The 26,576-nt window shown below is 41.7% G+C and overlaps 1 protein-coding gene across 3 annotated transcripts in view; it reads left to right on the forward strand.

Annotated features, from left to right (window-relative positions):
• The window catches only part of RALGPS1 (Ral GEF with PH domain and SH3 binding motif 1), a 394,814-nt gene that overhangs the window by 60,436 nt on the left and 307,802 nt on the right, over positions 1–26,576 (forward strand). Inside the window, exon 1 of one of the 3 annotated variants that reach the window (XM_074973515.1) lies at positions 2,629–2,712. The exons of the other annotated variants lie outside the window; for them this stretch is intronic. The gene's annotated coding sequence lies outside the window, so the exon portion shown is untranslated. Of the gene's footprint in view, positions 1–2,628; positions 2,713–26,576 lie in introns of those variants that run through there. 3 annotated transcript variants of the gene reach the window in all.

Here is a 26,576-nt window from a genome sequence, read left to right on the forward strand (position 1 = left end):
GTTATAAAAACAGTGCTTGCTTATCTCAAGTATATACTTTCTTTTTCTTTTAAACTTTCCTTCTAGAAAATGAAGGAAGACCATTTGTATGGAAAATTAACAAAGTGAAAATTATTCTGTTTAAGCAATCAAGTCAGTGTTTGACCTATATTCTGTCTGTTTTAAAAATCATGTTGTCTCTGAAGTATATTGTGTGTTTGAGATTTAAAGTTTTGCGAGTTACAAAAATTATGAGCCAGATTTTCAGAAGTGCTCAGCAGCCATCAGCTTTGATTGAGAATATGAAAATCTGGTACTAAATTCTTTCTTTTGTTGGTTTTGAGAAGCTGTACAGCATTAGTCCCAACTGCCAACATGAGCAATCTCAGAATATTATAAATTTAGTGCTTAGATGCTTTATATAATATGCTCTGAGTTTCATTCTCTAGGGATAGTGTGGTGTGTGAATTTTCCTATAAAGCTGATAGCTTTTTTTCCATTTAAGTGCTACAGGCAGTTTAGAGACACATTGGACTCTGCCTTCAAGGACTTCTCAATCAACAAGGTGTTACTCCAGAGCTCTTGTCCAAACAGATTAGGGTCTAACTTCTCTGCAGTATACAAGCCCAGTGTTGGGCCCAGCTTTTTCTTCATAAGTCCTCATTGAAGCAGAAGCCACTGTTTCTCTAACTGGGTCTTTTGAAATTCATTCTCAGCCCAGTCTTCCTTGCTGGGGAAAAGAGAGGTTCCATATGCTTTTTTGGTAGTACAGATTCAACCTCAGTTTGAGAGGACTGCTCTTTTTCCACCGTTCTGTCTATGCGGGAAGTTGATACTCAGATCTCATCAATCTGTCCTGGTGACATCACACTGAAGAAAATGGGTATATAAGATATTCCTTTTTTTTTTTTTTTTCCTGCCCATACCAGAGAACTAACACAACAAAAGTTAATGTAAACAGCGAAGTATAATTTGATTGCTAAAGAAATTAAATCAGACTTGTTAGGAAAGATTGCAGCATGCAATACAATGTATTTTTTATTAATGATTTGTTGAGACTACTGGTAAGGTATACATAAGAATGGGAGACTTTAGATCTGTAACCTGATAATTAGGTGTGTTGGATGGTGATTTTGAAATATTTGCATATTATCAGTCTCTAATAAAATAACTTTTCAACAGCCCAAGATCTCCTGTAACAGGGTTCTACCAAATGTAGCTTGAGCTGCTAAGGCAAAGTTAAATATAGCTTCTACATGAAGTTTGGAAAACATACTTTGTGAAGAGCTCTGTGCAGGCGCTGATACTAGCAGTTCTTCTGAAAGACCTTTTTTTACAGCAGCTGTTCTTCATTTTCTGAACACTGCCAAAGAGCTAACATTTGAGATGGTTGCTGAGACGTTTATCTGGTGTATTAGATCATTTTAATGATAGGATCATAATGAAAGACTGCATTGCATGACCTCAGTAGCTCCTTATTGATGGGTTAGCATACGAAGGCAGAGTCCCTGGGGGTATGTCTACGCTGCAGCTGGGCGGTGTGATCACCGTGTGGGTAATCAGAGCTCAGCTCAAACTAGCATGCTAAAAATAGCCATGTGGATGTTGTAGCACTCGCACGGCCCAGGCTAGCCACCTGAGTCTAAGCCCACCTGACACCCTGGGTCTGAGCTGACTCTTACATGCTGCTTACAGTAACCAAAGATACCTCTCCCAACACTACAGGAACGGAATACATCAAGCCTGTTCTTAGCGCCGTGTGTGAGTATTGTGGCTTTGCAAACTGAAGTTGGACTATCCAGTTGGAAGTGGATCAGTCTGCAGTAAAATGTTTAAAGTACAGCACTTGGGAGTTACTTTTTGTTTCCCCCATCTTATGATGAGACACACTCATTAAATATTCCATGTGGCTTATTGTCTTTCTATATGCATAATGAAGAGTAAAAAACCTATTACCCGGGCAGGTGTCAAAAAATGGAACCGTGAAAATCAGGCCACTTGATTTAACAAAATATTGTTTACATGTTCTTGTTTTGCCTGGACTAGAAACCATTATTCCTGTATATACAACTAAGGGCACAAGTGAAATAAGATGTCAGTATATTTTGAAAGGAAGATGAACTACCCTATAAACATGTTTGTGTGTGTTTTTACTGGTGTGTTTATATTAAACACACTTTTTGAACAACAAAGAATTTTAACTTCATGCTGACTGACACTAAGCTATAGACAATAAAGGATACTAGGGCAGTTAATTTAAATGTTTTTTTTAAATACACAATTTTAAGTAGCTAGACCAGAAACCTCTACTAATTTACCACAAATACTTTAAATGGGATATTAAAATAAAGATACGAAAAATGGTAGCCTTTTCTTGTTTTAGGAAGGGAGTGCTCTTGAGTTTGATTACGTTATAGACAGTCTGACAGCAAGAGCCATTGCAAAATATTAAGAGGAATGATGCGTATTGTTTATGTAGGCCCTTCGAGAATTGTTTGAGCACTTTATACCCTAGCACCCCGCTGACCCCAATGTACATAATTTTAACCTACTTTTCAAACTTTGATTTTAGTGTCAGTCAGGATGTTGACACTGGCCAAAGCATTATTGGAAGAGGCCCTGGAGGCTTGTCGCCTTACTCTGTAGCATGGGGCACGGGTCACTTGCTGGAGGATTCTCTGCTCCTTGAAGTCTTTAAACTACGATTTGAGGACTTCAGTAACACAGATATAGGTGAGGGTTTTTTTGCAGGAGTGGTGGGTGAAATTCTGTGGCCTGCATTGTGCAGGAGGTCAGACTAGATGATCATAATGGTCCCTTCTGACCTAAATAGATATCTAATATCTATGAATCTAATTACATAATGTTCTGCAGGGCTTATGCTGCCACTGTTAAAACTTCCGGGGAATGTCTAAAAATAAATTTTTTTAACAAAGTACTACGCTCTACATGGCATAGCTATATCAGATCTCATTCTGACAGACAAAGATGAACTGATCATGGAACTAAAAATTAGTCATTGCCTAGGTACAGATGGTGATGACCCAATCGCTTTTGCTATGGGCAAACAGAATATAGTCCTGACCAGGGAAATATATATATTTTTGGTGCTTTTTAAAAGGGTTGGTTTCCTGAAGCTGAAAACAATCAAGCAAAACCAATCAGAAGGAACAATTTAAACATGCATAATTAGGAGGTTAGAGAACTTTACTAAACGTGCATTCCCCAAAAAAACCCAGAATTCCACAGTCACAAAAGAAGGCTAGCTAAGTTTTATAAAAAAAAATCCTGGTTAAGAAGGAAAATGAAAGCACCAAGAAAAAGCAATACATGACAAATGGAAAAAGGGGGAAGTTGATAGCAATGTCTATAAATTAATAATCAGGAAATAGAAAAGGAGTACTTGTGGCACCTTAAAGACTAACCAATTTATTTGAGCATAAGCTTTCGTGAGCTACAGCTCACTTCATCGGATGTAGCTCACGAAAGCTTATGCTCAAATAAATTGGTTAGTCTTTAAGGTGCCACAAGTACTCCTTTTCTTTTTGCGGATACAGACTAACACAGCTGCTACTCTGAAACCAATCAGGAAATAGAGACAATTGATAAAGGAACAAAAAAGTTTAAAATTAATTGAATAAGGAGCTCTCTGAGCTGTAGATGTTTAATAAATTTTGGGGTACTGGTGAAGTCACAGAGAACTGAAAGAAAGTTCATGTACCAATATATAAAAAGGGTAAACAGCATGACCTATGTAACAATATAGGCCAGTTAGCTTGACCTTGATCCCAGGTAAAATCGCGGAAAGGCTGATACAGAATCAATCAGTAAAGAATAAAAGGACAGGAGATGATTAGTCCAATTTTATGGAAAACAGGTCTTGCCAGACAAAATTCATATTGGTTTTTTTAGATCAAAAATTTGGTTGACAAAGGTAACTTTACTGACACATAATACTTACGCTTCAGTAAAGCATTTGACTTCATGCTGTATGAAATTCTGATTTTAAAAAAAAAATTAGCACTATACAAAATCAAATGGGGATAATCATTTTCCAGTGTGGGCATTTCCAGTTGTTCCAATGCTATTCAATATCTTTACCACTGATCAGGAAGAAAACATCAAATTGCTAGTAAAGGTTGCCAGTAACACAGTAAATGGTAGAATAGTTCTGAACTATTTTAAGCATTTAAAGAATAAACAAAAGGTTTCCCCCATTAAGCAGGAATGTAAATTTAGATGTAGGAAAGGCTTTCTATGAAATTTGCCAACCATAAATGTTGTCCTTAACATTTGAGGAATGCAGACTTTAGATCCTTACAAAAAGTTACTTTTAATAATTTTGGAGGAGTTTGAATTTGAGGCTTTTCTTGCTAAGACGGGTGGGGAAGAAGCCTGCTTTAACAACTGTTTGTGGGTTCTGATAATGGATCCTCAGTGTCACTCCTTTTTGATTCTGAATGGAGAGCACTCCATTATTTTAAAGTCAAGAGTTTTTCTGAAACAAATATCTTACAAAATATCTTTGATTTAAAATCCTATTGTTCCCAAAATAATATTTCATGCCAGAAGGATGTGCCCTGGTCTTTGATAAGATAATTTTGAGGTTTGTTTGCCTGTTGACCAGAATGGTCCTTAGATTTATGATTTAATATTTGCAGTACAATTAAACAGGCTAAGGTCTTCTGTACACTTCCATTCATAGGAATGGTGCCCCCTTGTGCCTGTGCCTCTAGAATCTTTTCGAAAGCAATATCCATTGGGACTGCACAAGTGTCGTCTTGTGACACTAAACATTCAACACCCAACATTACATAAAGGAATTGCTTAATAGTCATGGTTCCTTCTCCATGGCAGAGAGCACAGGAAGTTTGCTGTTGTCTTGCGTCTGTATCCAGATACCATTTTTGAATACTTTTTATCTAAAAACAAATAAAAAAATCCTTGTATGTAGTTTCTCAGTATGTTAGGTTTGATCATATTTTATGGGAGTTTTTTTCCTAAAAATTAGTGTGGCAAGTGTACTCTGAGCCCTTGAGACTTGCTTGCTGCCAAAGCCATATCTGGGGAAAAGTGTAATAAAAGCTTTTATGCCAATCTATTTTCCCCAACTCAACCTGCCTCTTCGGGGAGGCATATCATGTCAGATGCCTCATTGTGGAGCCACATTCACTACAACAGTGCACTCTGTGCTGAGCTTTCACTCTTTGGGTTTTCTATGAAGAGTACTGAACAGCCTTCCCAGACCCGCTACTTCTCTGTGGATCAAGCTTTTAGTACTATGCTTTGCTCTGCATAGCCCTTGAAGAGAGGATTGAATGCTTCTGTCTTCTTAGCCTCAGACTTCTTCTGGTGCCAAGACAGTATACCTGAGCCTACTACAATCCTTGTCTACCTTCCATATCCGACAACACATCTGTCTCAGAATGTGATGGGCTTCTCCATGGATGAGCTCCCCATACTTGTCTATACGAGGCATCATACAAAAGCCACATTCCAAACATGGACAGCTTGGACATGTTACCTGCCCCACAAAGACCTTAAAACAGCTCAGTTGATTATCCCTGGAGTCTCATGTATGGAGTCCTTGAGTCCAAAAGCTCCTTTGGCTGTCATCACAGATGCTTCCAGTGTGGGCTAGGGCATACACTTCTAAGAACTAGAAGTTCATGGTCTCTGGAATGACCAGGAAACGAGTAGGACCAGGTTGACAGATAATACATCAGCAAAGTATTAACTAAAAAAACACGGCAGATTTCTTTCCTGAACACTTTGATATATGCTCTCACATATACCAGGTGGCTCTGTATATAGCTAAAGATAAAACTGTGCAGGCAGATTATCTCAACAGTAAGATTTGAGACCAGCACAAGTGTCACCCTGAAGTTCAGTGGTGAATTCTCTTTACAGCTTGTTATATTCAAGACCTATTTGCAGGCCAGGATAGAACAGCTTACTGCTTGAAAAACTGCCAGGCCTCTTAAGATGGCTCAGACTTCCCTGTAAATCCAGCCCCTTTTCCTAAGAAAGCTGTGTTTGCTGCTTGATTCACAAGGAAAAGGGCTTCACACCAAACCTTCTCCCTTGGAGGTTTGAGACCGTAATCCCAAATAATTACGATGCTGAAAAAAGATTTTGGCGCATCTGCTGTCAGGACCTATCCCTCTAGATGCTGCTTAATTAGTATATCCAACATGCATATCTCTCAACCATTTCTTGCTCCTGTTCACAATACCATTGTTACAACATTCCGTAGGTGCATACCTCCTGGGTAAAATAATTCAGGAGAGTTGTATGACCTCTGCCTCAGTGTTTGGTCTTCAGACACACTAGCAAAGTTGTTGACATGCTTCCTGGCCCTGTCAACCACAACCAGTGCATAAGAACCACTTCAAATACTATGGGGCAGGCAGCAAGTGATCACACCAGCAAAGTAGAGGGAAACAGGTGCATCAGGGCTGCCCAGTCTCACTTCATTTGGAGGATAAGATGGATGCAAAGGAAATAATGGTCTCCAAGATATGAGGAGGGCATTTCAGATAGAATTCTGTGTCAACAGCTCATTAGTTCAGGTGTTGGGAAGCCCCACAAAATGCCCTGCTGACTGAACCATCAAAGTAGCACTTTAGCCTGAGATAAGCCCATCTGTTCTCCATGGACATGTGTTGCTGCTCAGTGGACAATGCTGTGGTCTGTGATCCTACTGTTTACATGGATTTAGTCTAGCACCTGAAGCTAGAAGAAAAGCTACACAATGAGACACAGACACACCCCTGGAACCCCGACCTGGGATATTCTATCTACTACCCAAGATCCATAAACCTGGAAATCCTGGGCGCCCCATCATCTCAGGCATTGGCACCCTGACAGCAGGATTGTCCGGCTATGTAGACTCAGGCCCTACGCTACGAGCACTCCCAGCTACCTTCGAGACACCACTGACTTCCTGAGGAAACTACAATCCATCAGTGATCTTCCTGATAACACCATCCTGGCCACTATTGATGTAGAAGCCCTCTACACCAACATTCCACACAAAGATGGACTACAAGCCATCAAGAACACTATCCCCGATAATGTCACGGCTAACCTGGTGGCTGAACTTTGTGACTTTGTCCTTACCCATAACTATTTTACATTTGGGGACAATGTATACCTTCAGATCAGCGGCACTGCTATGGGTACCCGCATGGCCCCACAGTATGCCAACATTTTTATGGCTGATTTAGAACAACGCTTCCTCAGCTCTCGTCCCCTAACGCCCCTACTTTACTTGCGCTATATTGATGACATCTTCATCATCTGGACCCATGGAAAAGAAGCCCTTGAGGAATTCCACCATGATTTCAACAATTTCCATCCCACCATCAACCTCAGCCTGGTCCAGTCCACACAAGAGATCCACTTCCTGGACACTACAGTGCTAATAAACGATGGTCACATCAACACCACCCTATACCGGAAACCTACTGACCGCTATTCCTACCTACATGCCTCCAGCTTTCACCCTGACCACACCACACGATCCATCGTCTACAGCCAAGCTCTGCGATACAACCGCATTTGCTCCAACCCCTCAGACAGAGACAAACACCTACAAGATCTCTATCAAGCATTCTTACAACTACAGTACCCACCTGCGGAAGTGAAGAAACAGATTGATAGAGCCAGAAGAGTTCCCAGAAGTCACCTACTACAGGACAGGCCTAACAAAGAAAATAACAGAATGCCACTAGCCGTCACCTTCAGCCCCCAACTAAAACCCCTCCAACGCATTATTAAGGATCTACAACCTATCCTGAAGGATGACCCAACACTCTCACAAATCTTGGGAGAAAGGCCAGTCCTTGCCTACAGACAGCCCCCCAACCTGAAGCGAATACTCACCAACAACCACATACCACACAACAGAACCACTAACCCAGGAACCTATCCTTGCAACAAAGCCCGTTGCCAACTGTGCCCACATATCTATTCAGGGAACACCATCACAGGGCCTAACAACATCAGCCACACTATCAGAGGCTCGTTCACCTGCACATCCACCAATGTGATATATGCCATCATGTGCCAGCAATGCCCCTCTGCCATGTACATTGGTCAGACTGGACAGTCTCTACGTAAAAGAATAAATGGACACAAATCAGATGTTAAGAATTATAACATTCATAAACCAGTCGGAGAACACTTCAATCTCTCTGGTCACGCAATCACAGACATGAGGGTCGCTATCTTAAAGCAAAAAAACTTCAAATCCAGACTCCAGCGAGAAACTGCTGAATTGGAATTCATTTGCAAATTGGATACTATTAATTTGGGCTTGAATAGAGACTGGGAGTGGCTAAGTCATTATGCAAGGTAGCCTATCTCCCCTTGTTTTTTTCCTACAAACCCCCCCCCCCCCAAGACGTTCTGGTTAAACTTGGATTATTGCTGTGCACATTGTAAGATGAGCTATTGCCAGCAGGAGAGTGAGTTTGTGTGTGTGGTTTTTGGAGGGGTGTGTGTGTGTGTGTGTGGGGGGGGGGGTGGTGAGAAAACCTGGATTAGTGCTGGAAATGACCCACCTTGATTATCATGCGCATTATAAAGAGAGGTTTCAAAGAGGGATGGGCTATTACCAGCAGGAGAGTGAGTTTGTATGTGTGTCTGTGGGGGGGGAAGGGTGAGAAAACCTGGATTTGTGCTGGAAATGGCCGTCCTTGATGATCACTTTAGATAAGCTGTTACGAGCAGGACAGTGGGGTGGGAGGAAGTTTTGTTTCATGGTCTCTGTGTGTATATAATGTCTTCTGCAGTTTCCACAATATGCTATGCATCCGATGAAGTGAGCTGTAGCTCACGAAAGCTCATGCTCAAATAAACTGGTTAGTCTCTAAGGTGCCACAAGTACTCCTTTTCTTTTTTCTTTTTACGAATACAGACTAACACGGCTGTTACTCTGAAACCTGTCACAATGAGAATAGACACTGAAAAACAAAGAAAAGGGACATGAACAGGAGTGTAAAGTCCTGGTCTATTATTGCAGTCTGTTCTGCCAGCCAAGCTAGCTGGTGATGAGGAAGCCAAATCTGTTCGGACATATGTCCTACAACAGGCAGAGTACAACCTGCAAGGGGGGGAGGGTCCCAGGCTCCAGCCCAAGCCTGAATGTCTACACTGCAATTTTACAGCCCCACAGCCTGAGCCCCATGAGCCCGAGTCAGCTGACATGGGCCAGCCATTGGTCTTTAATTGCAGTGTAGGTATACACTCAATCTTGTCACTTCATTTCCCCTCTGTCTCTCTTACCTGCCTCCGTCCTCTTCCTCCCTGTTCTCTTCCCTCTATTCCTTTGTCCTTCTGTTTAATTTATCACCTCCTAATAAAACTCCATCCAAAGTATTATAAACTAACTAACTCATGGCACCAACATGATATTTGCAGGCCATTATATTGATTAGTGTGCTTATGCATTATACCCCTTTTTCCTATTCTTTTTATTTTTTTGTATTTAGATTGTAAGATCTTTAGGGCTAAATCAGGGGTGGGCAAAATTTTTGGTCCGAGGGCTACATCTGGGTGGGGAAATTGTATGCAGGGCCATGAATGTATGGCTGGGGCAGGAGGTTGGAGTGTGTGTGTGTGTGTGTGTGTGTGCGCGCAGGGGGTGATGTGCAGGAAGGGGCTCAGGGCAAGGAGTTAGGGTTCAGGAGGGGGATCAGGGTGGGGGGTTGGGGTGCAGGAGAGGGCTCAGGGCAGGGGGTTGGGTACAGGAGGGGTGCAGGGTGCAGGAGGGGGCTCTGGGCAGGTAGTTGGGGTGCACATGGGGTGCGGGCTCTGGCCCAGCACCGCTTACCTCAAGTGGCTCCGGGGGGGTAGCGGTGTGTAGCTGGGCTAAGGCAGGCTCCCTGCCTGCCTTGGCCCTGCACCGCTCTCAGAAGTGGCCAGCATGTCTGGCAGTGGCTCCAGGGGGTGCTATGGGATGGGGCAGGTGGCTCAGCTGTGCGCTGCCCTCGCCTGCAAGTACCACCCCCAAAGCTCCCATTGGCTGTGGTTCCCTGTTCCTGGCCAATGGGAGCTGCGGGGGGCGGTGCCGGCAGGTAAGGGCAGCGCATGGCGCCCTCTGCCCCTCCCTCCCCCAGGGGCTGCAGAGATGGGGTGCCAGCTACTTCCGGGAGTGGTGCGGGGCCAGGGCAGGCATGGAGCCTGCCTTAGGCCCCCTGCACCACAGGGCTGGCAATCCTGCGGGTTGGATTGAAAGCCCTGACAGGCCGAATCTGGCTTGCGGGCCGTAGTTTGCCCACCCCTGGGCTAAATACACATTTATTATTGTATTTGTACAGTGCCTCGCACAATGGAGCTGCATTTTGGTTAGTCCTGAGGCAGTAATGTAGTTACAGAATAAATAGGTAATAAGATGCATCTGAATGCAAAAGGATCTCAGTGCAAAGGAGCCAATCTGAGCCCCCTAGTGAAATGCCATTAAATTTTTCCAAAAAGGTACTCAAGTCTTGTTCCTTCCTAATTTTTTCTGTAATGCAGACATAGTGTGAGAGCATGATTCCAGCTAAAGCATTATAGAGCCATCAACAGAAGGCTCACCTGAGTGCCATAACCCTGCACACAATGCCCAAAGGCCTAAAAGTTTCTGAAGTTGCCACAAGGTCACCTTCTCTGTAGCTATTACCCCCATCAGTAACTCCTTCCTTCAGGCACATTACTTTATCCATTGGTAAGCACAACTCACCCACCACAGTGTCAAATTCAGTGCCCAGATAGGTCAGAGTCGTGTCTGGCCCCTCTGCTTTTTCAGGGGTGAGCAAAATACTCAGTCTTTGTCACAGCCTGAAAGAAATTGAGAAGTCAATAGTAGTGCCCAAATCCCTACACTACTGTGTACAAGAAATCGTCCAAATTATGAGCCACTGCAGCCAGTCCCGTTTCCCTTTTCATTACCTGACCCAGGAATTATTTAAATTTCTCCAAGACAACACAGAAAAGCGAACCGCTTGGGCATGACCATCCCATAATAATCCCCTTCAAAGGTGAAACCTCACAATTCAAAACCTTTTGGATACACTGGCAAGAGACAAAATGCTGATTTGTTGTCACTCTTCACTCCACAGTGGCCCTTCACCAACTCCACAGCACAAATGTTTGCATCAATAGCATCACTGACTGATGAGCGCTGAGGATATGACACATGATGTGTCAGCTGATACTCACCTAGGGACTTCTTGGCCATAATCCCCAGTTGGGAAATCCTAAAATTGGGAAAAAGAAGGGAAAGAAAGAGCCAGTGATATGATCAGCATCTGGATTATGTTGGCTCTTCGCCCTTAACACACATCGCGTGGCAACCACTGACTTCAGGTTATGGAACCCTGGATCTGACATAAGGTATCCAGAACCCTTCCCAAAAGCCCTCACCTAGTTACTCAGCTATGAATTCATAGGAGTCTAGCAGCCTTTTCCACTAGATATCCAATTTAAGTGGAGTTGGGTCCAGTCCTGTTAACAGGACCATTGTTTTCCCCTTTTTGAAAAAAACACTCTCTCTCTACCTCTCTGTGACAAGGTAGTCTGTGCCTTTAAGGCTACTGGAGTCTAGGGTCAGCCCACCCGTGCAATGCGGCCATAGTCCTTTAAGATTTTGGGATTCTGAGATGTCCAAAGGACCTAGGAAATAAGAGATATTGCAAGAAAGGAAGCAGTCCTGGGAATAAGTACTGTAGTGTTTGTGAAGACAACCTGTTACTATCTCTTTCAGGGCCTGGGATCAGGAACCTTGCAGAGTGGGCAGGGCAACTCTCCTCTCTCTCCCAGGTGAATGGGATGAGCTTTGGGAAGGGAACCAACATCTATCCTGCTTCCTTCTTCACAGCATGGAGACACCATCAGGCAAAGGCCAGCTTGCTGATTCTTCCAAGATGGAGGACTAATTGTGGAAAAGGGGCCAGTTGAAGGATAAGATGGTTAAAGCCCTATTACTGGCCTAAATTACAACTCCTGTTCCAGGGATGGGAGGGGTGGGGCTGGGGGTGGGAGTGGGATTCCTGTCTACAGTAACTAGTTCTTTGGGATATTGTAGTTAGTGTGAATCCCACAATCTGCCCCTGCTTTGAGTGCTCAGGACCTTGCAGGTTTTGAATTGCGAGGGAACTGAGGAAGGACTATGGATGCTCCACCATTTATGTGCTCATACAGGGACATGGGGTGTGTGTGGTCCCAAAAGACACTGCTATTCAGTAAAGTCTGTTATCACCATGAGCTGCAAGCACATGTTTAGTGGATCCACAGTGATGACAACATCTCAAAGAACCACAGTTCCTGTAAAATAAATAACCATTTTTATGGGAGAATTGCAGGAAAGTAAAGGAAATAAAATTTTAAGAGAGATTTTTTGTTGACGAGTCGGTAAACCTTTTTAGATGAATTACTTTCATGTAAAGTGTTCTTGGGTACAGTACAGGGAAAGAGTACTGGGCTTTGTTTTGCGTTGCAGAGCTTGCAAACTGCTGCTGCTTACACAGTGATGTAGTATCTGTAAACTATTGGGCCTGGTTCTTTTTTTTTTTTAGTGTTCCTAATGAATTGATCCACCTAACCTTTTTAAGCTGTTTGAATTTATCTGAATTCAAGAAGATTATACTCACTCCTTCATCCTACACATACACACCCTTAAGTCTCTAAATGACAAATTTCTTTCCCATTTCAATTTCATAGTGGTTATTCTGTAGCACATTATGGAGTATTTGCTTAGCCTGTTAAAAGTGGCTAATACATTGTATTTAAGTAGTATTATTTGGATATTTCCTTAATTGAGTGAGAATTATTGAAATGTTCTGTTTCGTTGCTTATGTCTCAGCTGGGACCTAATTCACAAACACGGACCGAGTTTTTTGAGTATGTGACTGTGACAGACAGTAGAAAATGAAAATTCATTTAACATTACTTTTTAAAAAATTGTTAGATTCTGTCCTATTTTAGAAAGCAAAACAGTGAAAACACAGAACTTCTAGGAAGCCATGTAGGTGATTTAGTATATGGTTTGGCAGGGTGCAAGGAAAATGGAAATTTGCAAACATCACACTATGGCTGCCCTGTTGCCCGATGTTTATAACAAGCAACTAATTTTATCATTTAATGGTTGGAAATATTTTTCATCCTGAATCGGAATAAAACCCCAAACCTTAATTTTTTTTGCAGAAGGAAATTACACTGTTTCTTTTTAGAAATACTATAGTAGGAACATTTTGGTGTTTCTGAAATGAAATATGCTCCCTGGGCTCCCAGATTCCCCAAGAGCCTGGAAGCCCTCAGAGCCCTGGCTCTGAGCCGAGCAGGCTGCTGAGCAGCCGGGAGCCTGGGAGTCCAGCTACACTCCAGCCTACCAGACAGTGTGCTGAGCAACCCCCAGGAGTCCTGTCTGTGTGGCAACCTGCCAGGTGAACTGCTGAGGCAGAGCTGGCAAGATGACAGGAAACCAGACAGGTTCCTGTGGGACAATTTGATTTTGCAGAATCAGCATTTTTTGATGGAAACATTTCCAACCAGCTCTATTACAAGCATTCCAGAGGGCAGAGATAAGTGTGCTATAAAAAATTGCTGTATGCCTTTGGTTCCAGAAATCAAAGGACTTTCTTTTAAAATAGAGTATAACATTATTTTAAAAAGCAAGTTTTCCACTTATTGATCTTCAAAGTGACCATTTTAGGTGCTTTTTAATTATACAACATTTTTAATCATCCTTGTGTCTTATTCCTTGTTGTTTTCCCTTCTTCTTGCCACTATGTGCTTTGCCTTTTGCCTGAAGGGTGAATGTCTCCTTTGACCATTGCTGTTCTATTGGATGGTTGACCACTGAAATTAAACTAATAATGTGGTGGCATTTTTGACCCTAGGAAAGGATATTGTTACTTCTATTTGCAGCTTCCACTAGCTAAGGAAGTTTGATATCTTACATGAAAATATAACTTATTGCTGTCACTAAGAGTACTACGCACATGAGTTGCCTGAGGCCAGTAGTGGTCAATTGTGAATTTTCAAGGCTGGTTAATTATCAGAATTAAAATTTATTGTGCTAGGAGGTGTAATATTGTACAACTTTTCCATGTATTTCTGTCCTGAAAATGATTTAAAAACCAAAAATGAAGCTCACTGTTACAGTGGCTCCAATCCAAGTCACTACATAATTAATCAAGCAGATATAAAACCAGTCATCTAGTTTTATTTTACTTGAGGATTGAACCAAAAAGTGTTCTCTTCTGGTTCCCTTCACAATAGATTTAAACTTCTTAACCTTGGAAAAAAAAAAAAAGATTATATCAGGCTTTAAGTTAGTTTAGTTTTTGTTGTGGGAAATAAGATCGTTGTGTGTTCTCCTCTTCAGTTTATGTTCCTGAGGAGGAGTGGGCCACATTGTTGTGTATGTGCAATAGCCCATTTTTCAAATGTTAATTCAGCCACTTACATAATAAAGTTTCAATAACAGATGTGATTGTCCATTTTGTTTACTAGTGGTAGACTATTTTTTGCCTCTGTCTTCACTAACAAGGTCAGCTCCCAGACTGCTGCGCTGGGCATCACAGCATGGGGAGTAGATGGCCAGCCCTCTGTGGAGAAAGAGGTGGTTAGGGACTATTTAGAAAAGCTGGACGTGCACAAGTCCATGGGGCCGGACGAGTTGCGTCCGAGAGTGCTAAAGGAATTGGCGGCTGTGATTGCAGAGCCATTGGCCATTATCTTTGAAAACTCGTGGCGAACGGGGGAAGTCCCAGATGACTGGAAAAAGGCTAATGTAGTGCCAATCTTTAAAAAAGGGAAGAAGGAGGATCCTGGGAACTACAGGCCAGTCAGCCTCACCTCAGTCCCCGGAAAAATCATGGAGCAGGTCCTCAAAGAATCAATCCTGAAGCACTTACATGAGAGGAAAGTGATCAGGAACAGTCAGCATGGATTCACCAAGGGAAGGTCATGCCTGACTAATCTAATCGCCTTCTATGATGAGATTACTGATTCTGTGGATGAAGGGAAAGCAGTGGATGTATTGTTTCTTGACTTTAGCAAAGCTTTTGACACGGTCTCCCACAGTATTCTTGCCAGCAAATTAAAGAAGTATGGGCTGGATGAATGCACTATAAGGTGGGTAGAAAGTTGGCTAGATTGTCGGGCTCAACGGGTAGTGATCAATGGCTCCATGTCTAGTTGGCAGCCGGTGTCAAGTGGAGTGCCCCAAGGGTCGGTCCTGGGGCCGGTTTTGTTCAATATCTTCATTAATGATCTGGAGGATGGTGGATTGCACCCTCAGCAAGTTTGCAGATGACACTAAACTGGGAGGAGAGGTAAATATGCTGGAGGGTAGGGATACAGAGGGCCCTAGCCAAACTAGAGGATTGGGCCAAAAGAAATCTGATGAGGTTCAATAAGGATAAATGCAGGGTCCTGCACTTAGGATGGAAGAACACAATGCACCGCTACAGACTAGGGACTGAATGGCTAGGCAGCAGTTCTGCGGAAAAGGACCTAGGGGTGACAGTGGACGAGAAGCTGGATATGAGTCAACAGCGTGCCCTTGTTGCCAAGAAGGCCAATGGAATTTTGGGGTGTATAAGTAGGGGCATTGCCAGCAGATCGAGGGACGTGATCATTCCCCTCTATTCGACATTGGTGAGGCCTCATCTGGAGTACTGTGTCCAGTTTCGGGCCCCACACTACAAGAAGGATGTGGATAAATTGGAGAGAGTCCAGCGAAGGGCAACAAAAATGATTAGGGGTCTGGAACACATGACTTATGAGGAGAGTCTGAGGGAACTGGGATTGTTTAGTCTGCAGAAGAGAAGAATGAGGGGGGATTTGATAGCTGCTTTCAACTACCTGATAGGTGGTTCCAGAGAGGATGGTTCTAGACTATTCTCAGTGGTAGAAGAGGACAGGACAAGGAGTAATGGTCTCAAGTTGCAGTGGGGGAGGTTTAGGTTGGATATTAGGAAAAACTTTTTCACCAGGAGGGTGATGAAACACTGGAATGCGTTACCTAGGGAGGTGGTAGAATCTCCTTCCTTAGAAGTTTTTAAGGTCAGGCTTGACAAAGCCCTGGCTGGGATGATTTAATTGGGGATTGGTCCTGCTTTGAGCAGGGGGTTGGACTAGATGACCTCCTGAGGTCCCTTCCAACCCTGATATTCTATGATTCTATGACCATGCTATTTTTTTAACATGCTCTAGTATTCCAACTCTGAAGTCTTTGATACAAATTCTATATTGGTGAGCCAGATGAGTAGTCTTAGCACAGTCTCCTTTCATGCACATCACCAAACCATACCACAGTTTTGATATAATTTGCAGTATCTGCTTAAGACACTCACAATTGGAAAAACAAAGATGCTGTGTGTCAGTATTAATGTGCAACAGCAGAAGTTCTTCAGATACTGCAGTGATGCACTAGAGAGAAGAGAACTAGAATAGCTGGAGGTCTGCAGGTCATGATTTAAAGTGTATGGGATGAGCTGTGTAGAACCAAAATAACATTCTCATTGAGAGGCCATCTATCATCTATTTTAACAGTTTATGTAATACAATGATCAGTCTCTCTAAGCATGTTTATAAATACAATATTGAAAAAAAAACCAACCCTCCCCAAATGACCCCTACCAACCAAAATTGTAAAGTCTCCCTGTACAATTAGCCTTCTTAGAAAGAGCCTCATATTATGCCCTGAAGATCAACAAACTTGATCTCTGTCAGATCAAGAGGGGAAACATATTGCAAAGTCATGAGCCTTCCCTTGAGAAGACCCTGCTTCAAGTGATGGCTGATCTCAACTGCTAGGATTCAGTGGGTGAAGAGAAATGATCTCTTAAGTAAGCAGGACACATCATCGAGGGCTTTCTATAGCAAAGGTAGCACAATTAATTGTTTGCAGAAATGAATTGGAGCAAACACAATCTCTGGAGCGAGCATAGATATAATGTGCTTTTGCATGCAAAATTCAAAGTAGCCAAACAGTCAGATATCTGGGCTTTCCCAATGTTTTTCTGGTATATTCCACGTAGAGCTGATTGCAGTAATCTGTTCTGGAGATAGCAAAGGTATGGGTAACTGAGGAAGTTTGCAACTGAAAGGAAAGGTTACAACCACCTGCCCCTGCATCGATTGCAGGGTGTAGGAGAGAATCACTCTCTGCCATTGCTGCTGATGGAATATTCAGAAGCAGCTGAGGATCCAAGAGCACTCCTGGCCTATGTCATTGGTTGATGATGAAAGATATTCATAGTGTCTGATCAGGCAGCTTATAGCATGGTCCATCATCTGGGTAGTATTCCTCTTCAGAGAGCTCTGAAACAGAACCAGTTCCGTTAATTCTAAGGGAAACTTATTTAAACCGATCCTCTGCCCCAATTGGAGCAAAGATGAGTCCTGGGCAAAGGATGTAGTGGTCTGATAGTACAGTACAACTTTCACCCCTTCATCCCCAAACTCAAATAAAAAATGAGATCTTATTTGTTCAGACAGAAAGCTCAACTTCAGATATCAGCAGTTCAGCTAGGTAGTCTTTGGTTAATATCCACAGATTTTTTTAAAATGAAAATTAGTTACTGCATGTGTGCAGTTGTGTTTACTAAAACAATTTTTTCCTTCCGCTCAAATAGCAAATTTATTTCACCCATTTATATTTGGCAACCATTACCACAGTTATTTCTTATTCTCAGAATGGGAAAGACTATAAACTTTGGGTATTGCTGTGTTCACTGTTGGCAAGTGTTGCTGTTTTTTTTTTTAAATTATGACAGCTGTTCTTATCATTTGACGAATTAATTTTAAAAAATCTTTTAAATAGTAGATCTAAAAAAAAGTCCATTCCCGGCAACTTTTTGCTTTCCTGTAGTTGAATGGTTGAGTAGATAATTTTTAAAAAGCTCCAAAAAATAAATATGAGATGCTAAATGCCAAGATTTAGACTGGAGTAACTTTTTTACCATGAAAAGAAAAGGAGTACTTGTGGCACCTTAGAGACTAACAAATTTATTTGAGCATAAGCTTTTGTGAGCTACAGCTCACTTCATCGGATGCATTTAAAATTCCCTGCAAATGGATTTATGTAATGGAAAGGCTGTTTGTTTACATGCCATATAGCGTGGTGATGGCAGACACCTCTGATACAAAACACTATATAGTGTAGTTTATCGAAATGCTGCATAGAAAGCTAATTAACTGAAGAATCATATGATTCATAAAATGTGAACAACAAACAGATCTGAAATGCATTAGGGTTTTCTTGCAGTTACATAGATGGTATATAAATGGATAACTTAGGTGGATTTAACTTTGAATATTTATGGCAAGACAGAAATAAATGGCACTATAAATCGAACTTTCATGTAATCTTTCCAATTTCTTGCTGGACATTCTTACCTATCTTTATAAAGGGGAACTAAGAGGAAACACGCTGGTTATGTGCAGTATTGACCAAGGGCCTTTCATAATGTCCAGTTTATCGTTTCCATGCCATCTCTGCTACATTCATTGTCCTTCTCCTAACTTTCTCATCCCCCCACACCAGTAGACTCAGTTGTTCTCTCTCTCCTTCATCCTTGACTTCCATGCTCCTCTCTCTCATCATAAATGTGTTCAACTAACCCAAAGCCCTGGTTCACTCCTAGCATTTGCTTCCTTCACTTCTGTTCTCAACCTGTTGGACATCTCTGGAGAGAGTCCCAATACTTTGCTGACTTGCTCCACTACAGGTTTGTTCTCTTCCCTTGTTCTCCTTATGTAATACAACAATTGGTCTCTCTAGGCATGTTTATAAATACAATATTGAAAAAAGATGATAAACTCCCCAAATAACCCCTATCAACAAAAAATGTGAACTCTCCCTGTACAATCAGCCTTCTTAGAAGGAGCTCACATTGGGCCCTGAAGGTCAGGAAACAAATGTGAACAGCATTCTGGGATGTATCAGCAGGAGTGTTGTAAGCAAGACATGAGAAGTAATTCTTCCACTCTGCTCCTTGCTAATAAGGCATCAACTGGAGTACGTGTTCAGTTCTGGGTGCCACATTTCAGGAAAGATGTGGACAAATTGGAGAAAGTCCAGAGAAGAGCAACAGAAATGATTAAAGGTCTGGAAAACATGACCTATGAGGAAAGATTGGAAAAAAATTGCGTTTGTTTAGTCTGGAGAAGAGAATACTGAGGGGGGACACACAAGTTTTCAAATACATAAAAGGTGGTTACAGGGAGGATGAAAAATTGTTCTCCTTTACCTGTGAGGATAGGACAAGAAGCAATGGGCTTAAATTGCTGTAAGAGAGGTTTAGATTGAACATTAGAAGAAAACTTCCTAACTGTCAGAGTGGTTAAGCACTGGAACAAATTGCCTGGGGAGATTGTGGAATCTCTGTCATTGGAAGTTTTTAAGAACAGGTTAGACAAACACCTGTCAGGAATGTCTAGTTATTATTTAGTCCTGCCTTGAGTGCAGGGGACTGGACTAGATGACTTATTGAGGTCCCTTTTAGTCCTACGCTTCTATGATTCTTCTCTTTAAACTATGGCATATCCCTGGCTAAACAATACTTCTCTTGCCTCCTTGAATCCCATGCCCACAGTTGTTCCCATCACTTATTTGCAACCTTTGACTCTTCCCTTTTTAAATCCTCCCTTCCTCTCACTCTCTTCCCTCTATCTGCACAAGATCTTGCTGACTTCTTCAATAAGAACATTATTAAAGTCCTCCAAGATCTCTCTCCTCACATCTCTTCTTTGCTTCTCATTTTACCCTGTCCCCAAAACACCTCCTTCTTCTCCTCCTCCTCAGTCTTGAGATCTCCTGCTTTCTTTCCACCTCTAATCCATGCACCTGTCCCAGTGATCAGATCCCTTCTTGCCACCTTACTGCCATTTTCCCCATACTCACACTCTCCCTCACCTTTCTTATCCAGCTGTCATTGACCTCTGGTCTCCCCTATTCTTAACAAACCATCCCTTGACTCCTGATGCCTTTCTATCTACTATTATATTTCTATACTTCCCCTCATCTACAAAATAGTTGAATTTGCATTCTGTAATCAATGCATTGATTTCCTCTCCTGCAACTCTGTTTTGGATCCCTTCCAGTCTGGGATCTGGAATTTTCACTCTACTGAAATTGCTCTTTTTGGTTTCTAATGACCCCCTCCTGGCCAAATTTCAGGGCCTCTACTCTATACGTAGGCTTGGCAGAATTCCATTTTTATTTTTTATAATTTGGATGGATAATATCAGTTTATTTTAAGCATTTTTATTTAAATTCACAACTGAAGGAAATCTTGGGGGGGGGGAATCAATTATTTAATGATACTCTGTTAAGCTCTCAAGCATTGTTTTTCTTACTTTGCCTATCTGTAAATTTAAATTATTATTGATGGAAATATATTTGTGTGTGTGTGTGTATATACGATGAAATCAGTGTTTACTGACATTTACCAGTAAAAATCTAATCCTTCCAAGCCTATCTATAGTTTCCTCCTTCACCTCTCTGCTGCTTTTGATCCTTATTCTTGAAATCTTATCCTCTCTGGGCTTTCAGGATACTGTCCTCTGCTGGATTTCTTCCTACCTCTGGACTTTTTCAGCATCTCCTTCAGTGGAGCCACTTCCTCCCCACTCCCCCTCTTTGTGGAGATTTCCCAGGGCTGTGTCCTTGGCCTTTTACTGTTTTCACTTTACACTTCATCTCTTGGTGATCTCATCAGCTCAAATGGCTTCAGCTGTGATTTCCATGCTGATGACTCACAAAGCTATCTCTCCGCCACCAGGTAGTTTTCTTCCATCCTGTCCCACCTCCCTTTCTGTTTCTCTGATATCTCCTCTTGAATATCTTGTCATCTTAAATTGAACATGGCCAAAACTGAACTCTTTCTCTTCCCAAACTTCCTCCCCTGCCCTACACATCTAACCCATTCCAGTCCATCTGCTTCTTCCTCAACATATCCAAGATCTCCTCTCCACCACCACAGCCTTAACTCTTGTTCAGAACTTCAGCATTGTTCCACCTTGATTACTGCAACATTCTCCTCTCTGCATTCCCAAATAATACATCGTTCCCTGTCAGTCCATACAATTGCTGCCACTTCCTTGCCTGCTGTTTTGATCATGTAAGTCCCTTTTTTTAATCTCTCCATTTGCTTCCCATCTGATATCAAGGTAAACTTCTTGTTACCATTGCCAAAGCTCTACATAACTGTCCATTCCTGATTTACCCTCTTTGTCAAGCTGTGTGTTGTCACCTTGTCCTCTCTGCTCTTCCGACGTTCCCAGTCTAGTGTGCCCATTTGTCATATTTTCGCACAGTCTCTTCCATGGCTTCTTGCATGCAGTCCCGTATGTATGGTGTGACTTCCCTGATCTCATCCACCAGGCCCCTACTTGTTAGTCTGTTTTAAAGACCCATTTCTAACCTGCTGCCTATAGTGAATTATATTGATTATGGTATTACTTGTATATAAACTGGCTGTTTTTGTTCCTTTTGCCCTGACTACCTCAGATCGGGGACTGTCCTTAAGTATTTGGTAAAATGCCTAACACATAATAGTGCTACCGCAAATAGATCATTTGCCTATAAAATTATATCTATGCTACAGAATTCTATATTATGTTCTTTAGGATGCTTAAAACTTACAGAAAAGTTGCCAGTTTTTATTAAATACTGTAGGATTTTCCCACTAAGTTAAATTTGTTGTGATTTATTAGAGATGTGAGAAAATATTAAATGGGCCAAGTGAAGCCCTGTGTTGTTAGGAATGTTGCTGAAGAATGTTATCCAGGCTGCTAAGCTGTTACAGCTGCTCAGTGCTTGGAGCTCCTGTGTTATTAGCACTAGCAGAGAATGCAGCCCACTAATTCAGCAGACCTTGATGTTACTCATAAAAAAAGACCACAGGCACAGTTCAGTGACAAAGGCACTCAGCCAGGTTTATTGCCCTCAAGGCACAGTACTAGCACCCTGGCTCCATGATTACAGGTATGCTAACACATGAGTGCCCAGTGGCAAGGAGTGACTCAGTCAGCTGCAGACTTTCTGCTTTCTCCTAGGCCACACAAAGGGTTAAGGTGAGGTACCCCAACATCTATAGACTGAAACAAAAAATTAACACATTATGTTTTTCATGACATCTGTTTGCTACCTCCCCTTCTATCTTGCTCCAGATGTCTCAGGCAAAACATCCCTATTCATCACTTCTGACATACCCTCTTATCTGGTGTTAGGTCAGGATGAATCTGCGCTAATCTTCTGGAATATGTTCACACACATACTGTGTATCTGTTGTTTCTTAGCAGTGTCTCTGTTTTAGCCATGCTAGCAGTGCCCTTGCGAAGTTCATGTGTCAGACAGTGAACTTGTAAGCATCTGCTTTAATAGATGGCCTGATGTTGGTTATTGGCATGGCCTGACTTTGCTGACTATGGTTTAGGCCTTAGGTCTTCCTCCAGGCCCAGTGCTCCAGGCTCTCTCTCTCTCCTACACTCTGCTGTAATGCAACTGAAATTAGTGAGTGTTACAAAGGAGCAAAATATTCTGAAGACCTGTACATAAAATTAACACACAACTAAAATGATTCATGTTTTCATTTTGCTAATCCATGGATGGAACGTGTGCAAAGTGCTTCAGTTCCTTTAATACTGTCTTTCCTCTCATACTGTCATACCTTGGTAACATCTTTGACTCTCTTCTTCCTCTCCATAATCTCTATACTTACATACCCCAGTATATAGTCTTTCGGACAGAGATATAGCAGGACAGAATAGACGTAATTATTCAAACATATATTGTAAATCAGTGGTTCTCAAACTTTTTACTGGTGACCCCTTTCACATAGCAAGCCTCTGAGTGCGACCCCTTCCCCTTTATAAATTAAAAGCACTTTTTTATATATTTAACACTATTATAAAAGCGGGGTTTGGGGTGGAGGCTGACAGCTCGCGACCCCTGAAGGGTCCCGACCCCCACTTTGAGAACCCCTGTTGTAAATAGAGCTGGTGTTAGTCTGTATCAGCAAAAACAACGAGGAGTCCTTGTGGCACCTTAGAGACTAACAAATTTATTTGGGCATAAGCTTTCGTGGGCTAAAACCCACTTCATCAGATGCATGGAGTGAAAAATACAGAAAGCAGTATAAATATTACAGCACATGAAAAGATGGGAGTTGCCTTACCAAGTGGGGGATCATTGCTAACGAGGCTAATTCAATTAAGGTGAAAGTGGCCTATTCTCAACAGTTCACAAGAAGGGGTGAATATCAAAGAAGGAAAATTACTTTTGTAGTGCTAATAAGGCCAGTGCAATCAAGGTGGACGTCACCAATTTCCAACAGTTGACAAGAAGGTGTGAGTATCAGCAGAGGGGAAAATTACTTTTTGTAGCGACCCATCCACTCCCAGTCTTTATTCAGGCCTAATCTGATGATGTCCAGTTTGCAAATTAATTCCAGTTCTGCAGATTTTTTCGGTTTGCTGGAAGTTCCAAAAAATCAGAAAAAAACCTTGTGTTGAACCAAAAGCGAAAATTCCTAATAGTTTTGGTGAATTAAAAAAGTCAACACATTTTACTTTTGGTCAAACAAAATATTTTTTTACCCAAAATGAAATTTTTCATTTTGTCTGGGCATTTTTAAAATAAAAACAAAGGAAATAAGGGGCTAGACTCACAAAACTGCTAGAGGCAAAGGTGGAGTTGCGAGGAGGAGAAGGAAGCCGGGTGGGTGGTGATCATGGCTTCCTTATAACCTTTATCTCAGTGGTAGGGCATTTCCTGCATCATGGGAGACCCAAGTTGAGATCCCTGCTCCACATCTGGCAGAAAGGGGAATTGAACTGTGATTTCCCACTTCCAAGGTGAGTGCCCTATAAAAAGTTTATGCAAAAAATATGGCTTAGTTCTAACTGTAAAGGCTATTTTCTCTTTTGCTAAAGTTCTCTAATCTAAATCTATTTTATAATCCTGAACTCGGGGTGTATACTATAGACCCCTTCAAGAAAAAAGATAAAATAAAACAAAGATAGAAATGTGAGGGAAGATATGAGTGCATATAATTAAATTACTATAGGTATTTTGTGTAGGGACAGAAATTCTCTCTTCCAACTACTCCTTTTACTGCAACGGTAGATTTCCCCTTTGAGGCCACAATTCAGCAAATCACTTAAGAATGTGCATAAGTCCTATTGACATCAATGGGACAAACACATGTTTAGGTGCTGTCCTGAATAGGGATGCTTCCTTTAACTGGAGCCTAAATCAGTCAGCCAAAGGAGAAGCATCTGCTGTCCAGTCACTTAGGGCTTGTTTATATGAACACTTACTTCAGGGCAAGCTGGGGTGAAAAACCTACTTTTTACAAACCTGCTGCCATTCACAAAATATTTCATAATATGCTTTGATTTGTCCCACTTTGAAATAGAAGTAGATTAAAGCGCACTACAGAACTTTTAGCACATGGTGACAAGGTTCATGTGGACAGTTAGTGCAGAGCAGGATAGGTTTACACCCCAGTTTTCTGTGAAATTAGTGTTCATATGGACAAGCCCTTAGTTCGACCCTTTTGTTCATACATTTCTTACATTGTAACCTGTTTAGTGTGATCATGTCACACAGAATGCATTAAACTTGCATGTGGTTGAAATGCCATTTCAGCTTCTCTAGGAAAATAGAGTAGGCATTGGCATTAGAAACAGAAGTTCACATGCTACCCCAAAAAATCAGAAAATAGAAAAAGACCTCTCCCATAGACTCACTTGTGGGGATTTGTGTCAACAACTACAGCTGTAGTTGTCATCAGAATGGAAAAGCAAATATTGTATTTGTGATATAATATGTTCCACTGTACAAACAATGGCTGGAATTGATCAGACACTTGGCAAAGATTCAAAATATCCAGGTACTGTTTATCCAGAGACTAAAGCTGTCTAAGATCAAAATGCAACTGAAAAAGAAAAGTTGAATTCAATATAAATAATAGGAAAATATTCTTAGTCTGATGGATAATTTAGTATATATTTTTAATAGCTAAAGTCCATTACTCTTGGTCGTGATGGAACACAGAGGTAATTGATAATAATAAAAGGTTTTTACTGCAGATTGTGTATGTTTATGCTCCACTATATTAGAATATGAAAACTGGTCTTGTGGAGACTTCAGAGTTTTGTATGAAAAAATTAATATGAATATATTTAATTGTATTTTCCTCTTCTGAAAATGTTGGGAACTGCTGTTTTTGTGGTGCTTTCTACTGCACTTTTTCAGCAGCTGGATTTCTGCTTATCCATACTTCAGGAAGGGCTGAACAAAAAAATAAAAATCTCTTCAGAGCATACTTGGTGTCTGCCAAGATTTTAGCAAAGCATATGAAACTCCCCTCCATTATGCCATGAAAATGTACATTTTCCCTACATAGGTCTTGGGCTGGGATCATTTGTATAACAAAGAGAATCAAACTCATTCAAACACACAGCAAAATCCTCCCAGACATACAGATTTAGGGCCCTGTTCAGAAAGATCACTTAAGCATATACTGAAATCTATACCTATTCAGGACAACCCTTAGCACATTCTTAACTTTAAGCATATACTTAAGTGTTGCCTTGAATAGGGATGCTTTCTTGAATCAGTGTCTAGATCTGCTGCTGTCACTCCTTTTATTTCTTGGTTTTTCAGATGTACTGCTGCAATGTGAATCTAGCCTTCTACAAAAGTTCTCCAGCCAAGCAGCAGCAGCAGCAAAGATATGAATTCACCCTGCCCCATTCTAGTTCTATTCTGTATAAGTTTTTGTATTACATTCATCACCATAGTACATGAAACATGACTGCACATCTTTCATGCGTGATGTGTTCTTCTCATCCTCTCCCAGAGAGAGAAGCAAATGGAGTGTCTTGTTTTGGTAGGGGTGGGTTTTTTGGTTAAATGTACCTGTTGTCTTGTGTTTATATTAGAGAAGGCAAGGAAATGTACCTTCCACTTGGAGCAGAATGTGGTGATGTTTCTGAGAGCTCTTAGTTGCTGGGAGAATTCATTCCACAGTCTCAGACCACTTCCAGAGAAGATCCTCCCCCCCTCCCCCCCCCAGACAAGCTTTACTCTTGTTGTTGAGAGTTCCATTGTGCCAGAGTTCCATGGTTGACCACAGCCTTTGTCCCAGAGCTTTAAACAGTCTGTGGGAAACCAGCGTAGGAAATGGAGGACAGGTGTGATGTGCTCACGGTAGCCTGTGTTGCTGAGGAGAGAGACTGCAGTTTTTTGTACTAGTCAGAGTTTCCTAAGTGCTGAAGGTTTCATGCCCTGGTATATCACATTGCTGTAGTCAAGAGGTGATTGGCATGAATAACTGAGGGCAGGTCTTCATCTGCCAGTATAGGAAAGAGTTTTCTAGTCAAGCGGAGGTGGTAGAAGGCATTAGTCATGGCTGTTGTGAGAGCTTATCACATGTCTATGACATGTGAACTCTTCTTCCCTGGAACTCTGTCCATGCTGGATACTTTAGTCCAAGCTATCTATGATCCCTGAGCAAGTTCATAGAAAAGCTAGCCAAAGGCCAACTAAAAGCTCATCTAACTGAAACCAATATACTAGACCCAGC

Source organism: Natator depressus, chromosome 16, assembly GCF_965152275.1.
Source record: "Natator depressus isolate rNatDep1 chromosome 16, rNatDep2.hap1, whole genome shotgun sequence".
Lineage (NCBI taxonomy): Eukaryota > Metazoa > Chordata > Testudines > Cheloniidae > Natator > Natator depressus.